Genomic DNA, 22859 nt, shown 5'->3' with positions numbered 1-22859 from the left:
CGCTTTCCAGGAACTGGAGTGTAGGGTTGGGAAGAGGTTGATCAAAAATATTCCATTGAGTTAGGAAGAGCAAGGAGAAAACTGGATTGTGTGCCATGGTGACTGTAGTTCAGAGTGATGCATATATACTTGATATCTGTAGGGGGTAATAAGTATACAGGGTAGCACATTAACTGGCATGATTAGCCAGCTCATAGTGTGTGCCTAAATTAAAAAAGCACACTGTCATTTCAACTTAAACGAAGTATAGAAATCACTAGCCAATAAAGATACAACTGAAGACATTATAGTGGATTCCACCACTTACAGGACTCATGCACAGAAACCATTGTTCCTTTCATGGAAGGAGGAGGAGGGTGCCATTGCAGAAAGTCTACATTGTTCCCAGGAAACAGAATAAAGTTGTGTACCTAAGTTGGATAAAATTTAAGCCATATAGTAAGCCAATGATGTTAAAACACTACTCAGCTGAATGTAGTTTGGATCTGAGGGAAAAATTTAATCATTATAAAGAGGAATACTGCAAAGAAAGCATTCATTTATTTCACTGGCAAATGCTTCTTGCTCTGCTCCCATGAGCCTGGTTAAGGGACCTGACAGATAAAAGTCCCTGCCCAGAAGAACGTACATATGGATTGCAGAGACAAATGGCAAGCGGTAAATGGATAAATGAACAATGCTAGAAGATTAGATACCACAGAAAAGAGACACGAAATGATGGGGCCTCAGCCCCCGCCCCCGTCCCTTATAAATCACAGACAGTGAAAGCCCCAGGTCCCGGGGAACCTTTCTCAAGAAGGGGTAGACTTGTGGAGGAGGGTGCTAGAGGAGCCAGGTGTGGAAGCTGCCCAGTGAACTGACTGGGACTTCAGCCTTCTATGGTTTCTGTTAGGGTCAAAGAAAGGCATCACAGAAGAAAGGAAAGGATAGAATAAACATAAATTAGTCTGTGTTTAGAGAAATGCACGTTTTCCTGAATTCCGTAATAAACAAACCCTGTGATGTTGTCCACTGATTGAATCCTTAACACCTATCCTACTTCAGCTCTGTTTTCCACGTTGGCAGATACTAATTCACTGCTGTTTTAAAAATGAAATAATTTAACATATGTGCAACTTTACTTCTGAAACGTTTACATTTCCCCCCATCAGAGTTAATGAAAATATAATTGTGTTTGTATACTTAAGGAAATGGGGATAATTTATTTAACTACCATGAATGAATGTGTATGTGTGTCTATTTTGGCAGAGAAAGAACACGGAGGAGAAGGTTAGAGACCTGCAGTTCCACCAAGCTCTTGCTTGGCTATTAATTGCATCCAGCTATGTTGGTGCTGTCATAGTCCCACCTGGGGTCATTGTTAATAACACTCGTCAAGAACTGTGTGGGAACTTCTGCCTCCTTAAAGGGCTTTAGAACTCATATGATATGTACTCACTGATAAGTGGATATTAGCCCAGAAACTTAGAATAAATACCCAAGATACAATTTCCAAGACAGATGAAACTGAAGAAGAACGAAGACCAAAGTGTGGACACTTCGCCCCTTCTTAGAATTGGGAAGAAAACACCCATGGAAGGAGTTAGGGAGACAAAGTTTGGAGCTGAGGCGAAATGATGGACCATCCAGAGACTGCCACACCCGGGGATCCATCCCATAATCAGCCACCAAACGCAGACACTATTGCATGCGCCAGCAAGAATTTTTGAAAGGACCCTGATATAGCTGTCTCTTGTGAGGCTATGCCAGTGCCTGGCAAACACAGAAGTGGATGCTCACAGTCAGCTATTGGATGGAACACAGGGTCCCCAATGGAGGAGCTAGAGAAAGTACCCAAGGAGCTGAAGGGGTCTGCAACCCTATAGGTGGAACAACAATATGAACTAACCAGTACCCCCAGAGCTCGTGTCTCTAGCTGCATATGTAGAAGAAGATGACCTAGTCGGCCATCATTGGGAAGAGAGGCCCCTTGGTCTTGCAAACTTTATGCCCCAGTACAGGGGAAACACCAGAGCCAAGAAGTGGGAGTGAGTGGGTAGGGGAGCCGGGGGTGTATAGGCAACTTTCAAGGTAGCATTTGAAATGTAAATGAAGAAAATTCCTAATAAAAATTGGAAAAATAAAAAATAATAATTAGGAAGCTAACCTATTGTTATAAAAGTGCAATAGCAACAGTTTAAAGGGTGTTGTGTTCTTTGCTAATTAGGATCTCACTTGATCTCCGTAACAGTACAATGACTGGAAGATCCCTTGGAAACTGCGGGTCTTAGGGGTTACTAAACCAATCTGTCCAGCCTAGGGTGGTCAGGGATGGGGACACAGTGTGCTGTTGGGTTGAGGTGACTGCAACCCTGGCCTTAACGGACATCTAAACTATTTAACCCAAAGTGATTTGGGCTAGTTATGGAAAGTGAAGTGTGTAACAGTGCTGACCAAGTGCAGACACCATGTGAGAACTTGTCATTTAGTGGCTTAGTGTCCTTTGCCTTGTTTATTTCTCCTGATCTCTGAAGAGCTGCCCAGGTGGAACAAGGCAAATCATACCTCAAGGTTATTGATAGGGAAGTAGATATTGTTAGCTTAGAAGGTAGATATCTGCCCAGCTCTGGTACTTTAAAGGCATATTATAAATATAAAGGTTTTTTTTTATCTTTTGTCTGGGAACTGAACAATCAAAGGTGGGGTTAGAGATTATTACCACACTCGATCCTCCATTCTCCATGAAATACATCCCTTCTAAACCTGGAGGACCCTATCCTTGCTTGGCTTCTCTGACACTCTCAAGCAACTCCTTGTCAGGCCCTCTTAGTTGTTGACCTCCCTACACTGCATGCCAGAGAGCCAGGCTCTGCCCCAGATTCTTTACAGTTTCTCTCTCCACTTTGTTTTTCTGATTCTCATCTTCATACCAGAGACTTAATATCTGCCTGCCAATGAACTATATCTAAGGTCTTAAGATGGTCGTCAGCACCTACAATTGCCCCACCTTAGATGAGATACTCTTTCTTTCCTGTCCTTCACTCTTTCCTAGCTGCACCAGCCTTGTGTCATTCCTTGAAATGCCAGACACATTCCTACCTTGGCACAGAAGCCTACTTCTAAATCCAAATTGGAATGCTCTCATGAAAATGTGGTACATTGATCAATACTAATTTTTAAATGCTCTTATTAAAGGAATTCATAATGTAATACTTCATTTTCCTGGACTATTTTCTAAAATGCAATGGAACAATTATGAGATGAAGAAGAAAATTACATAATTGAGCTCTGTGATGTACAGAATACTTAATGATAAGTGATTCAGCCATGAGTGCTAACAAACAGTTACTCAGTACATGTTCAGTACGAACGTCCACCTCAGCACCATAGGTGGTACTATCAAATCAAAATAATAAAACATTGTGTGCCCATGGTGTGTGAGAGAGAAAGACAGAGAGAGACAGAGAGAAACACACACTAAAGAAAAGCTGAAGGTGGCCTACATGATTTGCATCAAGGACTAGTGTACCTGTGTCTAAGAGGAGATATAATGGTTGCTAAATGAATTTTGGAATACAGTCTTATTTAGTTTGATATACCAGTGAATTTAAACATCACAAAGTAAAGAGAATAAGGGGGACTGGTAAATGGCCCAGTTAGTAAGAGAATAAGGGGGACTGGTAAATGGCCCAGTTAGTAAGAGCACTGGCTCTGCAAGCATGAGGAGCTGACCCCAAATCGAAGTGCTTGTGTGAAAGCCAGGTGTGGCTGACTGTGCCTTAACCCTAGCACTGAGAGCAGAGTGGAGGCAGGCAAATCCCAGGAGCCTGCTTGCCTGCCAGCCAGCCTAGCCCAGACGGTGATCTGGCAGCTCTGTGGGAGACCCTGTCCCAAGGCAACGAGGCAGAGGGATGGGGATACCTGATGTCCAGCTCTGGGATCTCTGTGGATACACATGGAGGGTGTACACCCACATACTCACACGCAGGCACCAAACTTTCTCATCTTTTAAAGGTTATATCAACAAGCATAGAGCCCTCATTTGATAAAAATTCTGCTTTCATTCATGATTTTTAAAAGGGAACCTTTTAGGAAATAAGGAATAGAAAAGTAATCTAACAAAAGGTACCCAATGAAGAACTCTGTCAAACATGTAAGGTTTGTAAAAAGATAAAAGCCTTTTTAAGATCCAAATAATCTTCCAACCAGAGAGACAAGAAAAGACTTAAAGCATACAAGAATCAGTAAGAAAGAAAGACCTCATCATGCATAGGTGAGATCCTGCAACAGAGAAAATCCAAGATACTTTTCAGATAGACTGTTAGGATGAATAAGAATGATGATTACAACAGTGATGCCTATACAACACACATAACAATGTTTCCTACATTAGCTGTAAACATTGCTTAGAAAAATATGTAGAATAGTTTTCCAAACATCATGTGTCTAGGACAAAAGCTTAGTAAAAGGTGTGACTAAACCATAAATGATTGTCAAAAACACAGCAGAATTTAGTATGTGTACATTGGAAAAAATATGACAAAGACATAAATCCTCCCCTTAATTCAGTGATTATAATGTAGTAAATGTATCAACAACCAAATAAACATTCCAGCAATTTTTCTAAGAGACGATGAATTTCAATTATATTTCATTTATATATAAATGCAAACATTCAAGAATAAGGATAATGAAGAAAAGGAGTGATGCAGGAACTAATTCATCAACTAGGATTTGCTATAAAATAAAGCAATTAAGAATTTTAATAAGGGGATGGGAGGCAGTGGAGACTAGAGAGATGGCTCAGCAGTTATGAGCTCTGCCACAGAAGCATGAAGCCCAGAGTTTAGATTCCAGTGCCCACATAACAAACTGGACAAGTCTGTCTGTCAGGTGCCTGGTACCCTGACACTGAGTGGGAAGTGGAGGCAGGAGGATTGCTGGGGCTTGATAGTCACCAGCAGAGTTAAGACATGCATGCTCCAGGCTCAGCAAAAAAGCTCTGCCTCGAAGAAACATGGCAAAGGATGGTGGGGAAGAGCTCCAGTGCCCCCTTAGCTCCCTGCTTACACAGTTACGTGCTCATGCAAATATCACACACACACACACACACACACACACACACACGGTCAGTGCACCACAAAAAAGGAGTTCTGAAACTAACATTTATGGACCCTTGATTCTGACAAGTTGTATCTTTTCAATATATGATACTGAGTCATATGGTTTTTAAAATATGAAATGTTTTACCATATGCAAAAATCCATTATTAGGAAATCATTATTTTACATAAATCCAAGCCATAAAATATTACAACTTCTAGTAAATAAAATACTGTCTTCTGGGCCTGCTTAAATAACAAGCAACAAACAAGTGTTTTCAAAGTAGAAAAATAGAGCTGGGGAGGTGGTTCAGCCATTAAGGGGCTTGCTCTGCAAGCCTGAGGCCCTGAGTTCAGTCCCCAGAACTTTGTGTGAAAAGCCAGCATGATGGTCCTCACTTGTAACCCCAGTCCAGAAGGCAGAGACAGACAGGTGTCTGAGACGTGTTAGTCAACCAGCCTAGCTTACTCAGCAATCTCCACATGCTAGTATGAGACCTGTTCCAAACAATACGATGCATGATGTCTGAGGAACTGTACCTGAAGCTGGATTATAGCTTCCATAAGCACATATATACCTCACCACACATACATGTATACATAGCATGGAAAAACATTTATTAAAAAACAGCATTAAAGTGAAAGTCTTTTACTACTCAAAGGCATCAAAACATGGTATTTCCTGTCTGCCTCACCAAGAAGGAGATCCTATCAAAATATGGAAACTACTACAAATTACTAAGACAGAGATAATAATACAGAAAAGTGGTTGCAAGACTTGGACAGTCTGAAAATATGTAATGTTCGGTAAAGATACAGTAAGATGATGTCATTTTTCAAGAGAATAAAACCTGAAATAAAAGAGAGCGATTGAAACCTACAGAAAGAATAACAAGGAGAAGCAAGTTGCCTTGTGGAGAGGGTGTTGTACAAACACTTCTGTATTGATGGCAGCAATTTTAATTGGCACTCATCTTTAGGAAATCAGTTTGTATTTCCTATGAAAGCTAAACAAGCCTGCACCTTTGATCCAGGAGCCTCGCCCCTCTGAAAAATGTATACATGTATGTACTCATACCAAAAGATGCAGTATTCACATTCAGATGAAGTCAGTCCATGATAACAAACCTCAGAGGGCGCCCTCCGGACAGTGAGGGTTTAGACACAGAGAGTCAGAAGTCGGCTAGTGATACTGTATTCCTTGAGCTGGATAATGAAGGAGATAGAGGCTCTCAGCCACTCTTTAAACTATGCAATTGGGATTTTCCACAGTAATGTGTGTCAGTTACATCCATTTTTTTATCAATGCAGAAAATGTCCTGCTTTGGTCTCTGCTTCTGTGATAAACACCATGACCAAAATGCAGCTTGGGGAGGGAGGGGCTTGTTTCCCCTTACAACTCACTGCCCTTCAATCCTCCGAGAACCCAGGCCAGGGACTTGGCAGGCACTGAAGCAGAGACTGTGGAGGAGAGCAGCCCCTTTATTCCCACTGACTTGCTCAGCTATGCTTCTTATATAGCCACACGACCTCCCTAGGAATAGTGTGGCCCACTATAGGCTGGATCTTCCTACATCAGTTAGCTATTAAGAGAATGCCCCACAAACATAGCCAATCTGATGGAGTCAGTTTCTACCCAAGTTTTCCTCTTCTGAGCTGAGTAGATTTGTATGAAGTTGATCGAAATTAACCAGCACACAACTCTTACTTAACAAATACCATTTGTGAATTGATTTCCTCTTGTTACAATACACTACACTTGCTGGAAATGACAGCACTGTATTAACAAAAAGAAATCAGGGTGGCTCCGGGTTAAGAGCCTGGCTGCTCTTTCAGGAGACCCATGTTTGTTTTCCCAGCATCCATCTGGTGGCTCACAAACATCTATAGCTCCAGTTCAAGCAGATGCAGCACCCTCTTCTGACTTCTGTAAACATCGGGGATACAATTAGTGCACAGACATACATGCAGCTGAAACACCCATACATGTAAAATAAAAAGTTTTAAATTAATAAATAAAACCACAGTGTTGCACTTAATAGTCACTGGACATTCTACTGTATATTTTGAATTTGCTTCCATGAAAACAAAACTTTTCAGAAGAGTTCTTTCGTCAAGTAAATATGTTTTTTAAATCTTTTAGCAATGTAATGGTGAGGGGTAGTAAAGAAAGGAAAAAAGGAATAAAAACAAATTTTATTTGAAAGAAAGGTAATGAAGCAATTCTTGTAGGCTAATAATTTTAAAAATTCTATATGAATGTACCATCTATGTTTTAGGCATTAGATTATGGCTCCCTTTTCCAGTCCACCTAATACATGTACTTTTTAATTAAATGTGACCACACTTAGCAAATTTCTATGTAATTTACTTTTACATCTAAGATAGATGATTTAAATTAACCTATTCATTAGAAAACAAAAAGCTTCCATGTCATTTCTTTTTATAAAGTAATTGATAAGATATTAAAATTAAACAGTTATAGGATGGATAGGTCCTTGCAGCCTCATAGCCATACATCTGTATTTTTTCAGAATTTAGCACATTAAAATTATTTTTATGCCAGTAAACTCTCCATATACATGCCAATGCAGGTATCTCTTTGGTTTGAAGCACTTTTTGCATAATCTGAGACCATTTTCTTCTGCAACAGCTTATTGTCTCAGTCTGGCTGCAGCATGCATACATAGTCATGTGTAAATGTCTGTATCACTCTTAAGTTCTACTTTGTTTTTAATACTTGTATATGCCAACAGTGAAATTTCATAATTTATTTAGACTTTCCTTTATTAAAAATATTTATGTTGCTTCTTTTTTCCCATGTATTTGAGAAAGTACAAGTATTGAAAAATAACTTAAATCATATTTTACTTCTGTGACCACTTATCAAAAATTCGATATCTTGACACACTAAGGCTGGGATTCCAGTGAGATAACTTCATTCTCCTTGTCCTGTATCCCTGTCTCTCCAGATCTGCTCTGAGTCCTGCTGTAGCCTGTCTGCAGAATACTCTCCTCTCAAACTACCCCACCTCCTAGGGACTCTTGCCTCTTGGTGCAGATCCAAGATTCCTTTAGTTCTTTTCTACCATTTCTCTCAGACTTATCCTCTAGCCCATCTCTATTCCTTCCTGAGTCCCTGAACACTTGTAGAACCTCTCTACTAGGAACCCCACACCCACCTCACTTGGCTACGACTTAAGGAGTTCACAGATACCATACTTGGAAAAGACCCAGATATGGTAACAGCAATCAAACAAACAAACAAACAAACAAAACAATGGAAAATTATCTTAGTTAGTGTTTTACTACTGTGAACAGATAACATAACCAAGGCAACTGTTATAAGGACAACATTTGATTGGGGCTGGCTTACAGGTCCAGAAGTTCAGTCCATTATCATCAAGGCAGGAGCATAGCAGCATCCAGGCAGACATGGTACAGGTGCAGCTGAGAGCTGACCTATACCAAGGCCACACCTCCCAACAGTGCCACTTCCTGGGGCACCCATATATCACAAACACTTACTACAAAAACAAGATATTCACACCAGTGATACACTTCTCTAGATAGCTAGTCCTAGCACAAAAGCACAAACGTGAAGAACCAAGACAAAATGCCTCCTCCAAAAGCCAGAAACCTGGTTGCATTAGGCTCTAAGGAAAGCAATTTAGTTGGAAGTTTAAGACAAGTACTTCAAAATAGCAAGTATGAATATGTTTAAAGACCTTAAGAGAATATGAATAGATGCCTTAATGAAGACAATAAAATCATAAATTGTTGAATGAAATAATGAAAACAACTTAACACACAGAAGTAGAATTTAACCAAGGAATAAAATTACTAAAGAAAACCCAAACTGAAATACAACTGGGAATGTAAAACTCAGGATGACGAACAAAAAGCTCAGAGGCAAACCTCATGAACAGATTAAAAGACACTAAAAGATATGCTGTTATGGCTAAAATCACACACTGACCCTAACACAGCATCTGGATGATTTCGATACCCAACTCTTGCCCATAGATAGGTCAGTGAGACAGAGAACCTCAACAGAGCAATGCTTTAGTTAAATCATAAGTTAATAGACTTAGCAGACATATACAGAACATTTCACTCAATGACTAAAAATCATACTTTCAGCAATGCTTGGAATTCTTCCCCAAAATATCCACATATTAACACATAAAACACAACATATAGAAAATAATAAATAACACCCTACATCACAGTAGAAACATCAAAAAGTATACAAACTCACTGCTGAAGGAAAATGGGACCAGAGAGAATTCAAGAAGGAAACCCAAAACCTGTAGACATGAATGAAAATGAAAACACAACATACCCAACCTATGAGACACAGAGGCATTTCTAAGAGGCATGTTCATAGCACTACATACTTATGTAAAAAAATGGAGAAACACCATATTGATAATTCAATTGTACACCTGAAAGCTCTAGAAAAGCAAGAAGAAATAATATGCAAAAATAATAGATGGGAATAAATAAACAAGTTCAGGGCTGAAATCAATGTAATAGAAACAAAAACTGCAAGAATCAATAAAACATAGATGTTTCTTTCTTTGAGAAAATCAACAAGATTGACAAGTCATTAGCCAAGTTAACCAAAAGAATAAAATTAGAGATGAAAAGAGAGACATGTCAAACATCCAGGAAATTCAGAGAATCATAAGGACAAATATGTGTTTCACCAAACTGGAAACCCTAAAAAAATGGATTAATTTCTTGTTATATATGACTCACTAAACTTAAATCAAGATGAAATAAACCATTTAAGAAGACCCACACATGTAAGGAGATAGAAGCAGTAATTTAAAATCTTCCCAACCAAGAAGGAGGAGGGGGAGGAGAAAGGAGAGAAGGAAGGGGAGAAGGAGGAAGATGACAAGGACTACAGTGACCAGGTTCAGATGGTTTCATTGTGGAATTCTACCAGACACTCAAAGAATGAATGTCAATACTCCTCAAAATATTTGACAAAATAGAAACTGAAAGGACATTTTCTAATTATTTTTACAAAGCCACTATTACTCTGATATCATAAACATACAAAAACCCAACAAAAAGAAAATTGTAAATGTATATAGCTTTGAACATAGATGCAAAAAACTCAATTAAATACTTGAAATACAAGTCTAAGAAGACATAAAATGATTTTCCACCATGATTAAGTTTGATTCTTCCCAGAGAGACAGAGGTAGTTAAGTATATATAAATAAAAATGTAGTCCACCACAAAAACAGACTAAAGACAAAAAAAATGTTCATCTTATTAGATGCAGGAAAGGCTTTTGACAAGAACCAACACCCCTTCATGATAAACTAAAGCACAGGGATACAAGAGATAAATCTCAGTGTGATTAAGGTGGTTTACACCAAACCCATGGGCAACATCAACCTAAACAGAGAGAAACTCAAAGCATTTCCACTAAACTTAGGAACAAAACTGCTCTTTCCATGGCTATTCAGTATGTACTTGAAGAAGTTTTAGCTAGAGCAGTAAGACAACTGAGGAAACCAAAGGGGATTCAATTAGGAAATGTCAAAATGTCCTTGTTTATAAAAGACATGATTTTATTAAAGACCCTACCCGGAGGCTTTTACAGCTGATAATTTCAGCAAAGTAGCTTGATACTAGCTTCACCCACAAAGATCCGTAGCCTCAGTATGATAAGCATTCTGAGAAAAAAAAATAGACAAATAGTACTTTAAACATGAGCCTCAAAAAAAATCTTGGTGTAACTCTAACCAACAAGTGAAAGGTTTGTATAATAAAACTTAAGGCACTGCAGAAAGAAATTGAAGAAGATATTGGAAGATGAAAAGGTCTCTCCTGCTCATAGATCATTAATATTGAGAGAATGGTCATCCTACCAAAAGCAGTCTACAGATTAAACACAATCCCAATCAAAATCCTAACACAATTCTTCACAGAAATTGAAACAACAGCCTTCAACCTAATATAGAAACACAAAACAACCAAGATAGCTAAAACTATCTTACATAATAAAAGAACTGCTGGAGGTATCATCACCAACACAAATTGTGCTACAGAACTATAATAATAAAAAAATATTGACATAAAACAGACATTGATCAATGGAAACAAATTGAAAACCAGACATAATTCCATACATCTACACACATCTGATTCTTTTATAAAGAAGCCAAAATATATATACTGTAGAAGAGATACCATCTTCAACAAATGGTGCTGCTGAAACTGGATTATTAGCTGTAGAAAAGTGAAAACAGTTCCACCCTGTGCAAAACTCAACTCCAAATGGATCAAAGACATCAGCCTAAGACCAGCTTCCCTAAATCTGATAGAAGAGAAAGTGAGAAGTGGACTTGAACTCATTGCATAAGAAATGACTCTCTAAACAGGACATCAGAAACAGAGGCACTAAGATTAGTAGTTAATAAATGAGATGTCCTGAAGTGGAAACCTGCTGTATGACAAAAGAAACCACCATTCAAGCAAAGCAGCAGTCCACAGAATGGAAAAACAACTTTGTTAATCATATACCTGGCAGAAGAGTAATATCTAAAATATATAAAGAACTAAATATGACCTGATCATCATAAAAACAAATAGCAAAACAATGGGGTACAGAACTAAATAGAGTTTTCAAAAGATGAAATACGAATAGCTGAGAAACCATGGAAAGTTTAACTTTCTTAGCCACTGGGGAGATGGCAAATTAAAACTACTTTGAGATTCCATTTTATACCAGTCAGAATGGTCAAGATCAATAAAAACAAATGACAGCACTCTCTGGTGAGGACACAGTGAAGGGCACTGTCCATTGCTCATGAGAGTGCAAACTGAGGCAGCCTTTATGAATGTCAGTGAAGGTCTCTACCAAACTGCTAAAAATTGATGTACCACAAGATCTAGCTGTACTGCTCTTGGGCATATACACAAAGGACTCTATGTCCAACTGCAGAGGTTCTGTGCTTGCTCATTGTGTTTTCTGTTGCTCTATTCACAATAGCCCCACATTGGGAACAGAGTAGATGTCAATTAAAACTGATGGATAGTGATAGTGTAGTGTATTACACAATGGAATATTATCAACTATTAAGCAAAATGAAATTAGAAAAAACTCAGATAAATATATGGAGCTACAAACAACCATCTTGAGTGAGGTTAACTCAAGCCCAAAAGAACAGATACTGGTATTTGAAGATTTGGATCTTGGAGCCCAAGATGATGTTGTTGAGAGATTCTATCTTCTGGAAATGTCAGAAGCTACAGCAATAAAACCTCATCAACATGACTGTCTAAATATGAACTGAAGAGAGATGACAGTAGACATGTAAAGTGGTTAGGGGAAATCTCAGGGACCTCATCCCTACATGAATTACAGGCAACCATCAATATATCATTTGTTTGAGTTCTTTTCTTGTTATAAACCAGTTTGTAGGCAACCAGTTGAGTTTTAATTTCTTCTTGTAGTAAGAAATGCACTTACTGATTTCAGTCCTCAAACTTTACTGAGGCATGTTCTATGACTACAAGTATGTCTAGATTTGGCAGTTGTGTCAAGTAGATTGCTTTTTGATGATTCTTGACCAAGTTTGTTAATTGTGTTGTTTTGATCCTCTGTAGTCCTACTAAAGTGACCTGGTAGTTCCACCAATTACTAAATGTGTGTGTTAAAATCCCTACTTGTCTATAGTCTGACAAATGTCTTTCTTTAGTGGTATTGATTTCTAATTTCTATGTTTAAACCTCTTATTTCCTTGAAGATTGATATCTGCATCACTATGAAAAGTCCCTCTTTATTACTTATGTTTTAACATCTATTCATCTATTAGAATAATTAAAGAATCATTTTCCTTTTTTGTACTTTCAAATCCTATCTTCAGATCTAAGTGTATCTCATATAAGTAAACCATTGTAGAGATTTCTGACATTGCATTGTGTTTTCGGTAATCCTGGTCTTTCATTTGGAATATTTAATTCATTTAAATTTACATGAAATCACTTCCATGTCTTTGCATTTGGCTCTTCTGTGTTACCCTTGCCTACTTGCACCAAGTTCTCATTACTTGGCTTCATCATTAATTTGTTTTCCATTCTTTAACTTTATGACTCTTGTAGAGATGGCAGCTCACATTCTGGAGGTGATTACTTTCAGTATTTCCTGGATAATGCCGGGACCTAATAGCTTTTACATTCAGTTTCTCCTCTTTGGCTTCTTATTTGTATGTGTGTTTTCATTCTTCATACAGTTTCCACTCTGAGGGACCAAGCAGCACCATCATACCATCACCTTCTGCGTACTCAGAGCTTGCCCTTCAAGATGTTGGTGCTTTCATCTCACCTCATTGTCATTGTCTCCGAGGGATATTTGTGTTTACCTTAAGTTGCTGGTCTAGTGGCAGCAATTAATTTCAGGGTCAGTTTTCATAAATTGTGCTCATACCACTTTTTAAAATACAAAATTCCACTGTTTAGCCCAGCCTAGCCTAGAACTCATGATCTTTCTTGGGAAAGAGCTGAGACCATTAGTATAGAACTGAGATTATAAGCATACACCGCCATGCTCAGCTATGTCATGTTATTGTGTTTTTTAAATTCTTTTCAATTTGAAAGAGCTTTAATATACATGCTTTTAAAGTTAATGTAAAAAGTAGTAGATTTCCCTTCCAGTCAGCACCAGCTCCAGGTCACCTTGGGCGCAAAGTCGACAGAGAGTCCCAAGGTCCTCAGAGGACTCTAAACGAGATCGTAGGATCACTGGTGAGTGGAATACAACATCTGTTCCAAACCAATTGTGATGGGCCTGTGACAACAGGAACAAGGACTGACCAGCAGTTTGGGTTCCTTCTGATCTGTACTGGTATAACTTGGTTTCGAACATACCAGACAGCCCCATTGTCCTCAGAGGCGGTACCACTTCCAGGCACTATAACATGCCCAGGATCTTAGGATTCCAGGATCCCAGGATAATAGGAGCTTGATCACACCAGGATCTCAGGGTCTCAGAGGAAGCTTAACTGCCAAGAACTCTGACACACCCAGAATCTCAGGTTCACAGGAGCCCAGAATCACAGGATCACAGAGAAACCTGGACTCTGAGGAGTCCTGAATCAACTGGGATTATAGGAAGGACAGGCTCCAAACAGATATATTAAGGGCAACAAGCACTTGAGATAATCAGATGGCAGGCAGGAGGCAAGCATAAGAACAGAAGCAACATAAACCAAGGTTACTTGGCATCTTCAGAAACAAACTCTCCCACCATAGCAAGTCCTGGATACACCAACACACCAGAAAAGCAAGGATAGATCTAAAGTCACTTCTCATGATGATGACAGAGGACTTTAAGAAGGAAATAGATAACTGCCTTAAAGAAATAAAGGAAAACACAGGCAAACAGCTAGAAGCCATTAAAGAGGAAACACAAAAACCCCTTAAGGAGTTACAGGAAAACACTACTTAACAGGTGAAAGAATTGAACAAAACCATCCAGGATTTAAAAATGGAAGTAGAAACAATAATGAAATAAAAAAGGGACACAACTCTGGAGATAGAAATCCTAGGAAAGAAACCAGGAACCATAGATGCAACAGAATACAAGAGATGGAAGAGAGAATCTGAGGTGAGAATCTGAGGTGCAGAAGATTCCATAGAGAATATGGACACAGCAATCAAAGAAAATGCAAATGCAAAAAGATCCTAACTCAAAACATGCAGGAAATCAAGGACACAATGAGAAGAACAAACCTAAGGATAATAGGTATAGATGAGAATGAAGATTTTCAACTTAAAGGGCCAGTAAATATCTTCAAGTTTATAGAAGAAAACTTTCCTAACCTACAGAAAGAGATGCCCATGAACATAAAAGAAGGCTACAGAACTCCAAATAGACTGGACCAGAAAAGAAATTCCTCCATTACATAATAATCAGAACATCAAATGCACTAAACGAGGAAAGAATTTTAAAAGCAGTAAGGAAAAAAGGTCAATTAACATATAAAGGCAGACCTATAACAATTACACCAGACTTCTCACCAGAGACTATGAAAGCTAGAAGATCCTAGAAAGATATTATACAGACCCTAAGAGAACACAAATACCAGCCCAGGCTACTATACCCAGCAAAACTCTCAATTACCATAGATGGAGAAAACAAAGTATTCCACGACAAAACCAAATTCACACATTATCTTTCCACGAATCCAGCCCTTCAAAGGATAATAAAGGGAAAACTCCAACACAAGGAAGGAAATTATGCCCTAGAAAAAGCAAGAAAGTAATTCTTCAACAAATCTGAAAGAAGATAGCTGCTAGAACAGAATCCCAACTCTAAAGAAAATAACAGGAAGTGACAATTACTTTTCCTTAATATCTCTTAATATCAATGGATCCAATTCCCTGATAAAAAGACATAGACTAACACACTGGCTACATAAAGAGGACCCAACATTTTGCTGCATATAGGAAACCCACCTCAGGGACAAAGACAGACACTACCTCAGAGTAAAAGGTTGGAAAACAACTTTCCAAGCAAACAGTCCGAAGAAACAAGCTGAAGTAGACATTCTAATATCAAATAAAATCAACTTCCAACCCAAAGTTATCAAAAAAGACAAGGGGGGCCACTTCATACTCATCAAAAGTAATCTTCCAAGATGAACTCTCAATTCTTAATATCTATGCTCCAAAGGCAAGGGCATCCATATTCACTAAAGAAACTCTAGTTTCAAAGCACACGTTACACCACACACAATAATAGTGGGAGACTTCAACACCCGACTCTCATCAATGGACAGATCCTGGAAACAGAAACTAAACAAAGACATAGTGAAACTAACAGAAGTTATGAAACACATAGATTTAACAGATATCTACGGAACATTTTTACCATAAAACAAAAGGATATACCTTCTTCTCAGCACCTCATAGTACCTTAATCCAAAATTGACCACATAATTGGTCACAAAACAGGCCTCAACAGATACAAAAATATTGAAATTACCCCATGCACCATATTAGATCACCACAGACTAGGGCTGATCTTCAATAACGACTTAAATAATAGAAAGCCAACGTTGATGTGGAAGCTGAACAACACTCTACCCAATGACAACTTGGTCAAGGAAAAAATAAAGAAAGAAATTAAAGATGTTTTAGATTTTAATGAAAATGAAGCCACAGCATACCCAAATTTATGGGACACAATGAAAGCATTCCTAAGACAAAAATTCATAGCTCTGAGTGCCTCCAAAAAGAAACTAGAGAGAGAACACACTAGCAGCTTGACAACATACCTCAAAGCTCTAGAACAAAAGGAAGCAAATTCACTCAGGGCTGAAATCAACCAAGTGGAAACAAAAAGAACTATACAAAAAAAATCAACCAAACAAGGTGCTGTTTTGTTGTTGTTGTTGTTGTTGTTGTTGTTTGAGAAAATCAACAAGATAGATAAGCCCTTAGCCAGACTAACTAGAGGGCACAGGGACAGGATCCTAATTAACAAACTCAGAAATGAAAAGGGAGACATAACAACAGAACCTGAGGAAATCCAAAGCATCATCAGATCCTACTACAAAAGGCTATACTCAACAAAACTGTAAAACCTGGATGAAATGGGAAATTTTCTAGACAGATACCAGGTACCAAAGTTAAATCAGGATCAGATTAATAATCTAAACAGCCCCATATCCCCTAATTAAATAGAAACAGTCATTATTAGTTTCCTAACCAAAAAAAAAAAAGCCACAATTTAGTCCAGAGTTCAATCAGACCTTCAGAGAAGACCAAATTCCAATTCTTCTCAAACTATTTTAAAAAATAGAAAAAGAAGGTACTCTACGCAATTCATTCTATGAAGCCACAATTACTCTGATACCTAGACCACACAAAGACCCAAAAAAGAAACAGAACTTCAGACAAATTTCCCTTATGAATAGAGATGCAAAAATACTCAATAAAATTCTCACAAACCAAACTCAAGAACACTTCAAAATGATTATCCATCATGATTAAGTAGGCTTCATCCCAGGGATGGAGGGATGGTTTAATATACAGAAATCCATCAATGTAATCCACTATATAAGCAAACTTAAAGACAAAACTCACATGATCATCTTGTTAGATGCTGAGAAAGCAATTGACAAAATCTAACACCCATTCATGATAAAAGTCTTGGAAAGATCAGGAATTCAAGGCCCATACCTAAACATAATAAAAGCAATATACAGCAAACCAATAGCCAACATCAAACTAAATGGAGAGAAACTCAATGCAATCCCACTAAAATCAGGCTCTCTCCCTACCTATTCGATATAGTACTTGAAGTCCTAGCCAGAGCAATTAGACAACAAAAGGAGATCAAGGGGATACAAATTGGAAAGGAAGAAGTCCAAGTATCACTATTTGTAGATGATATGATAGTATATATAAGTGACACTAAAAATTCCACCAGAGAACTCCTAAAGCTGATAAACAACTTCAGTGCAGTAGGTGGATATAAAATTAACTAAAAAAAAAAAATCAGTGGTCTTTCTCCACACAAAGGATAAACAGACTGAGAAAGAAATTAGGGAAACAACACCCTTCAAAATAGACACAAAAAATATAAAATACCTGGGTGTGACTCTAACTAAGGAAGTGAAAGATCTGTATGATAAGAACTTCAAGTCTCTGAAGAAAGAAATTGAAGATCTCAGAAGATGGAAAGATCTCCCATGCTCATGGATTGGCAGGATTAATATAGTAAAACTGGCCATGTTGCTGAAAGAAATCTACAGATTCGATGCAATCCCCTTCAAAATTTCAACTCAATTTTTCACAGAGTTAGAAAAGTCAATTTGCAAATTCATCTGGAATAACAAAAACCCTAGGATAGCAAAAACTAGTCTCAACAATAGAAGAACCTCTGGTGGAATCTCCATGCCTGACCACAAGCTGTAATACAGAGCAATTGTGATAAAACTGCATGATACTGGTACAGCGACAGACTGATAGATCAATGGAATAGAATTGAAGACCCAGAAATGAACCCACACACCTATGGTCACTTGATCTTTGACAAGGGAGCTAAAACCATCCAGTGGAAAAAAGATAGCATTTTCAACAAATGGTGCTGGCACAACTGGCAGTTATCATGTAGAAGAATGTGAATTGATTCATTCTTATCTCCTTGTAGAAAGCTCAAGTCTAAGTGGATCAAGGAACTCCACATAAAACCAGAGACACTGAAATTTATAGAGGAGAAAGTGAGGAAAGATATGGGCACAGGGGAAAAATTCCTGAACAGAACAGCAATGACTTGTGCTGTAAGTTCGAGAATCGACAAATGGTACCTTATAAAATTGCAAAGCTTATGTAAGGCAAAAGACACTGTCAATAAGACCAAAAGGCCACGAACAGATTTGGAAAGGATCTTTACCAATCCTAAATCTGATAGGGGACTAATATACAATATATAAAAAGAATTCAAGAAGCTGGACTCTAGGATATTAACCCTATTAAAAATGGAGTACAGAGCTAAACAGAATTCTCAAGTAATGAATATCAAATGGCTGAGAAGCACCTGAAAAAATGTTCAACATCCTTAATCATCAGAGAAATGCAAATCAAAACAGCCCTGAGATTTCACCTCACACCAGTCAGAATGGCTAAGATCAAAAATTCAGGTGACAGCAGATGCTGGTGAGGATGTGGAGAAAGAGGAACACTCTTCCATTGCTGGTGGGATTGCAAGCTGGTACAACTACTCTGGAAATCAGTCTGGAGGTTCTTCAGAAAATTGGACATAGTACTACTGGAAGATCCAGCAATATGTCTCCTGGGCATATACCCAGAAGACGTTCCAAGTTGTAATAAGGACACATGCTCCACTGTGTTCATAGAAGCCTTATTTATAATAACTAGAAGCCAGAAAGAACCCAGATGTCCCTCAACAGAAAAATGGATACAGAAAATGTGGTACATTTACACAATGGAGTACTACTCAGAAATTAAAAACAATGAATTTATGAAATTCTTAGGCAAATGGATGGATCTGGAGGATATCATCCTGAGTGAGGTAACCCAATCACAAAAGAACTCACATGATATGCACTCACTGATAAGTGGATATTAGCCCAGAAACTTAAAATACCCAAGATACAATTCACAGAAAACATGAAGCTCAAGAAGGAAGACCACAGTGTGACTACTTCAGTCCTTCTTAGAATGGGGAACAAAACATCCATGGATTGATTTACAGAGCCAGAATTCAGAGCAGAGCCTGTATGAACAACCATCCAGAGACTGCCCCACTTGGGGATCCACCCCATAAACAACCACCAAACCCAGACACTAGGCAACAAGATGCCAACAAGAGCAGCTGCTGACAGGAGCCTGATATAGCTGTCTCCTGCGAGGCTCTGCCAGTGCCTAGTTAATATAGAAGTGGATGCTCACAGTCATCCATTGGACAGAGCACAAGGTTCCCAATGGAGGAGCCAGAGAAATACCCAAGGATCTGAAGGGGACTGAAGCCCCATTGAAGGAACATCAATATGAACTAACCAGTATCCCCAGAGCTCCTTGGAACTAAACCACCAGTCAAAGAAAGCACATGGTGGAACTTGTGGCTAGCAGAGGATGGCCTAGTCGGTCATCAATGGGAGGAGAGGCCCTAGGTTCTGTCAAGGTTCTATGCCTCAGTTTAGGGGAATGCCAGGACAAGGAATGGGAGTGGGTAGGTTGAGGAGCAGGGGTAGGGGTAGGGGATAGGGGATTTTCAGAAGGAAGCTAGGAAAAGGGATAACATTTGACATGTAAATAAAGAAAATATCTAATAAAAAATTAATACTTACTGAAAAAAAGAAAAAAAAGTAAATTGCCTAAATATTGAACACATGTATTAGAGTATATTAAATCAATGACTAATACATACTTTTGAAACCTGGATTAATGTTTAAAATGTTTCTTCAATTAAAGCCTGTAAAAAATATAACCTTAAAAAAAAGTAGTAGATTTAATTATGGCATTTTCAAAAAGAATTTGTTTTTGTTAATTCCCCTTTTCTACATTGCCACCCCCCCCATTCTTGTACCCCTTTGTGCCCTTCTGTGCCCAGTAGCCTTGTTTCCACATTCATGTCACAAGTATCCCACCTCCTTCCTCAGTACCTCTTTTCCCTGTTCCATAGCCCCCTTTCTCATCCCGTGGCCTATTCCCTTACTGACGGCATGCATAGATGTAAATAAATCCTAGATCTAAGCTCTGCCGGTGAAAGAGAACATGTAGTATTTATCTTTCTGAACCTGTCATATCCCACTTAATATAATATTTCTGGTCCCTTCCATTTTCCCTCAAATTTTATAATTTCGCTTTTTCTAAAGCACGATTGGGACTCCATTGTGCATTCTACTACACTCTCGTTGTCCATTCATCTGTCAATAGACTTTTAAGTTAATTACTTTTTCTTGCTATTACCAATAAAGCAGCAAAGAAGATGGATGTGTAAGTACCTCTGTGGCAGAACATAGAGTTTTTTAGGTAGCTGCCTGAGAGGACATATGATAGTTCTATTTTTAGCCCTTTGAGAACTCTGCCCACTGGTTTCCATAGTGGCTGCATGAGTTTGTACCACCACTAGCAAAGTATAAGGGACCCTCTTAAACTTTGTTGTTTTTTGCTCTCTGGATTATGGGCATTCTGACTGATAGTAGTTGGAATCTTACCCTACCATTGGTTGCCAGGTTTTGTTTTTTTCTTCGTTTAATTTTTGCAGTTGGTTGTGTATTGTGCTTGTCTGAAGTCTAGTTGCCTCTTTCTCATCTCCTGTAGGCTGCCTGTTTGCTCTGCTGCTGGTTTCTCTTGCTTCTGAAGATTTGTCATTCATGTCATTCCATTTGTCAGTTTTCATGGTTATTCCTGCACTGGGTTCCTGTGCACGTGATATCCAATTTGTGAACTCGATTTGTTGACTACGTTGCCTTTTGTCCACTTTATTTGACACTTCTATCAAACTTCATGTGTCTATAGATGTGTGGATTTGTTCCTGGGACCTCTGTGTGCTCCCATTGACTACACATCTGCTGTTGTGCAGTAACATACAGAAACATGCTGCCTTTGCTGCTGTGACTCTGAAGTGTCATTTGAGGTCAGTTCTTAGGACACTGCCACAGTGTTTCTTTTACTTGTGTTTTTGTGTTGCTTCTACAGTCTTACATTTTCCCAGTCCTATGAATAATGGCATTGCAATTTTTGACAGGGGTTGATTTTAATCTATAAATTATTTTTAGTGAAATTAAGCAATTTCATTATATGAATTCTGCCAGCCCAGAATCATGGAAGGTCTTTCCATCATCTAGTGTCTTCTCCAGTCTCCCTAATTTTCTTCCACTTGGTTAGGTTTATTCTTAGGTTTATTCATTCATTCATTCATTTAAAGTATTGTCAATAAAATACTGTTCCTAATTTCTTTCTCAGAAATGTGTTGTTAGTGTATATGAAAAATATTTTATGTCTTGAAACTTTAATGAAAGTGTTATTCAAAAAGCTTGCTAATAGGGTCTGTAGCGCCTTTTAAGTATACAATCACATAATTTATAATTAGGGAGAATTTGATTTCTTCTTTTACATTTTTATCTCTTTTATATTTTTCCCTTGTCTTATTTTTCTAACACTTCAATAAGTGTATTGAAGTATTCTAAGATTCCAGTACCTGAATTGAATAAGAGTAAAGAAAATCAGACAGCCATATCTTATTCCAGACTTTAAGTAAAAATGAATTGCACAGGGTATTTTTTTTATCATTTAGTAGAATGTTAGCAGTGGATTCGTTTTATATATCTCTGTTATTTTGAGATGTACTCTGCCTATTTCAAGCTTCTTCAGGACTTTTATCATGAGAGCACCTTGAACTTTGTGAGATAAATTTTTTGCATCTATTGGAGTGTCCATATGTATAACTTCAATTTTTAAGGATTTTGTTGGAGACACTTATAGATCCACAGTTATTCTCTTTAGCACTTAAATATGCAATGCTATTTTTTGTTTTCTATTATTTATATTGAGAAATTATAAACCAGTCTATTGATACTTTGTAGGTAATTTTCCCTCTGATTGCTTTTAAGATTTTTTAAAGTATAGTTTAAGTTTGTGTTCCAGGAATATTTATCCTTACTTCTGAATATTTCTTCTTGAGGTTTGCAGAACTTAATGATCTGTCTTTTAAAAAAAACCTTTCATTATTTGGAATTGCATCTTTAAAATTGTATATTATTTATTCATATATGAACATGAGTGTGCTCATATGTGTATATATATACATATATATGTATATATGTATATATATATATATACATATATATGTATATGTGTGTGTGTGTGCGTGTGCGTGTGCGTGTGCGTGTGCGTGTGCGTGTGTGTGTTGAGGGACATACACATATGCTGTGGTGAGCATGTGGATGTCAGAGGACAATGTAAGAAGTTGGCATTCATCATCCAATGTGGGGTCCCTGGAATCAAAGTCAAGTTGTTAGGGTTGGTGGCAGAGGCCTTTACTTTCTCTGGGCCATCTTGCAGACTTGGAATTATGAATTTTTTCTCTTCAACACTGCTGAGGTTTTATCCTCTCAGTCCTTTCTGGAGACCCCAAGCACATTTCTTGGCTGTTTCTCCTATGTGCATTTCAACATCTACTCTTCAGTGTACTCTGCTCATAGACATCAGTATTTTGGATAATTCTACTTTTGATCTTACAGTTTTAATCTTGTAAAACCTGCTGTTAAATCAGTAT

The 22859-nt window shown here is 38.0% G+C and overlaps 1 long non-coding RNA gene across 1 annotated transcript in view; it reads left to right on the top strand.

Moving 5' to 3' along the window:
* The window catches only part of Gm10125 (predicted gene 10125), a 100937-nt gene that overhangs the window by 23599 nt on the left and 54479 nt on the right, over positions 1–22859 (top strand). The gene's annotated exons all lie outside the window — the stretch shown is intronic.

The sequence above is a fragment of the Mus musculus genome, chromosome 18, assembly GCF_000001635.26.
Source record: "Mus musculus strain C57BL/6J chromosome 18, GRCm38.p6 C57BL/6J".
NCBI classification, from domain to species: Eukaryota; Metazoa; Chordata; class Mammalia; order Rodentia; family Muridae; genus Mus; species Mus musculus.
This window is presented reverse-complemented; position numbering and strand designations above follow the sequence as displayed.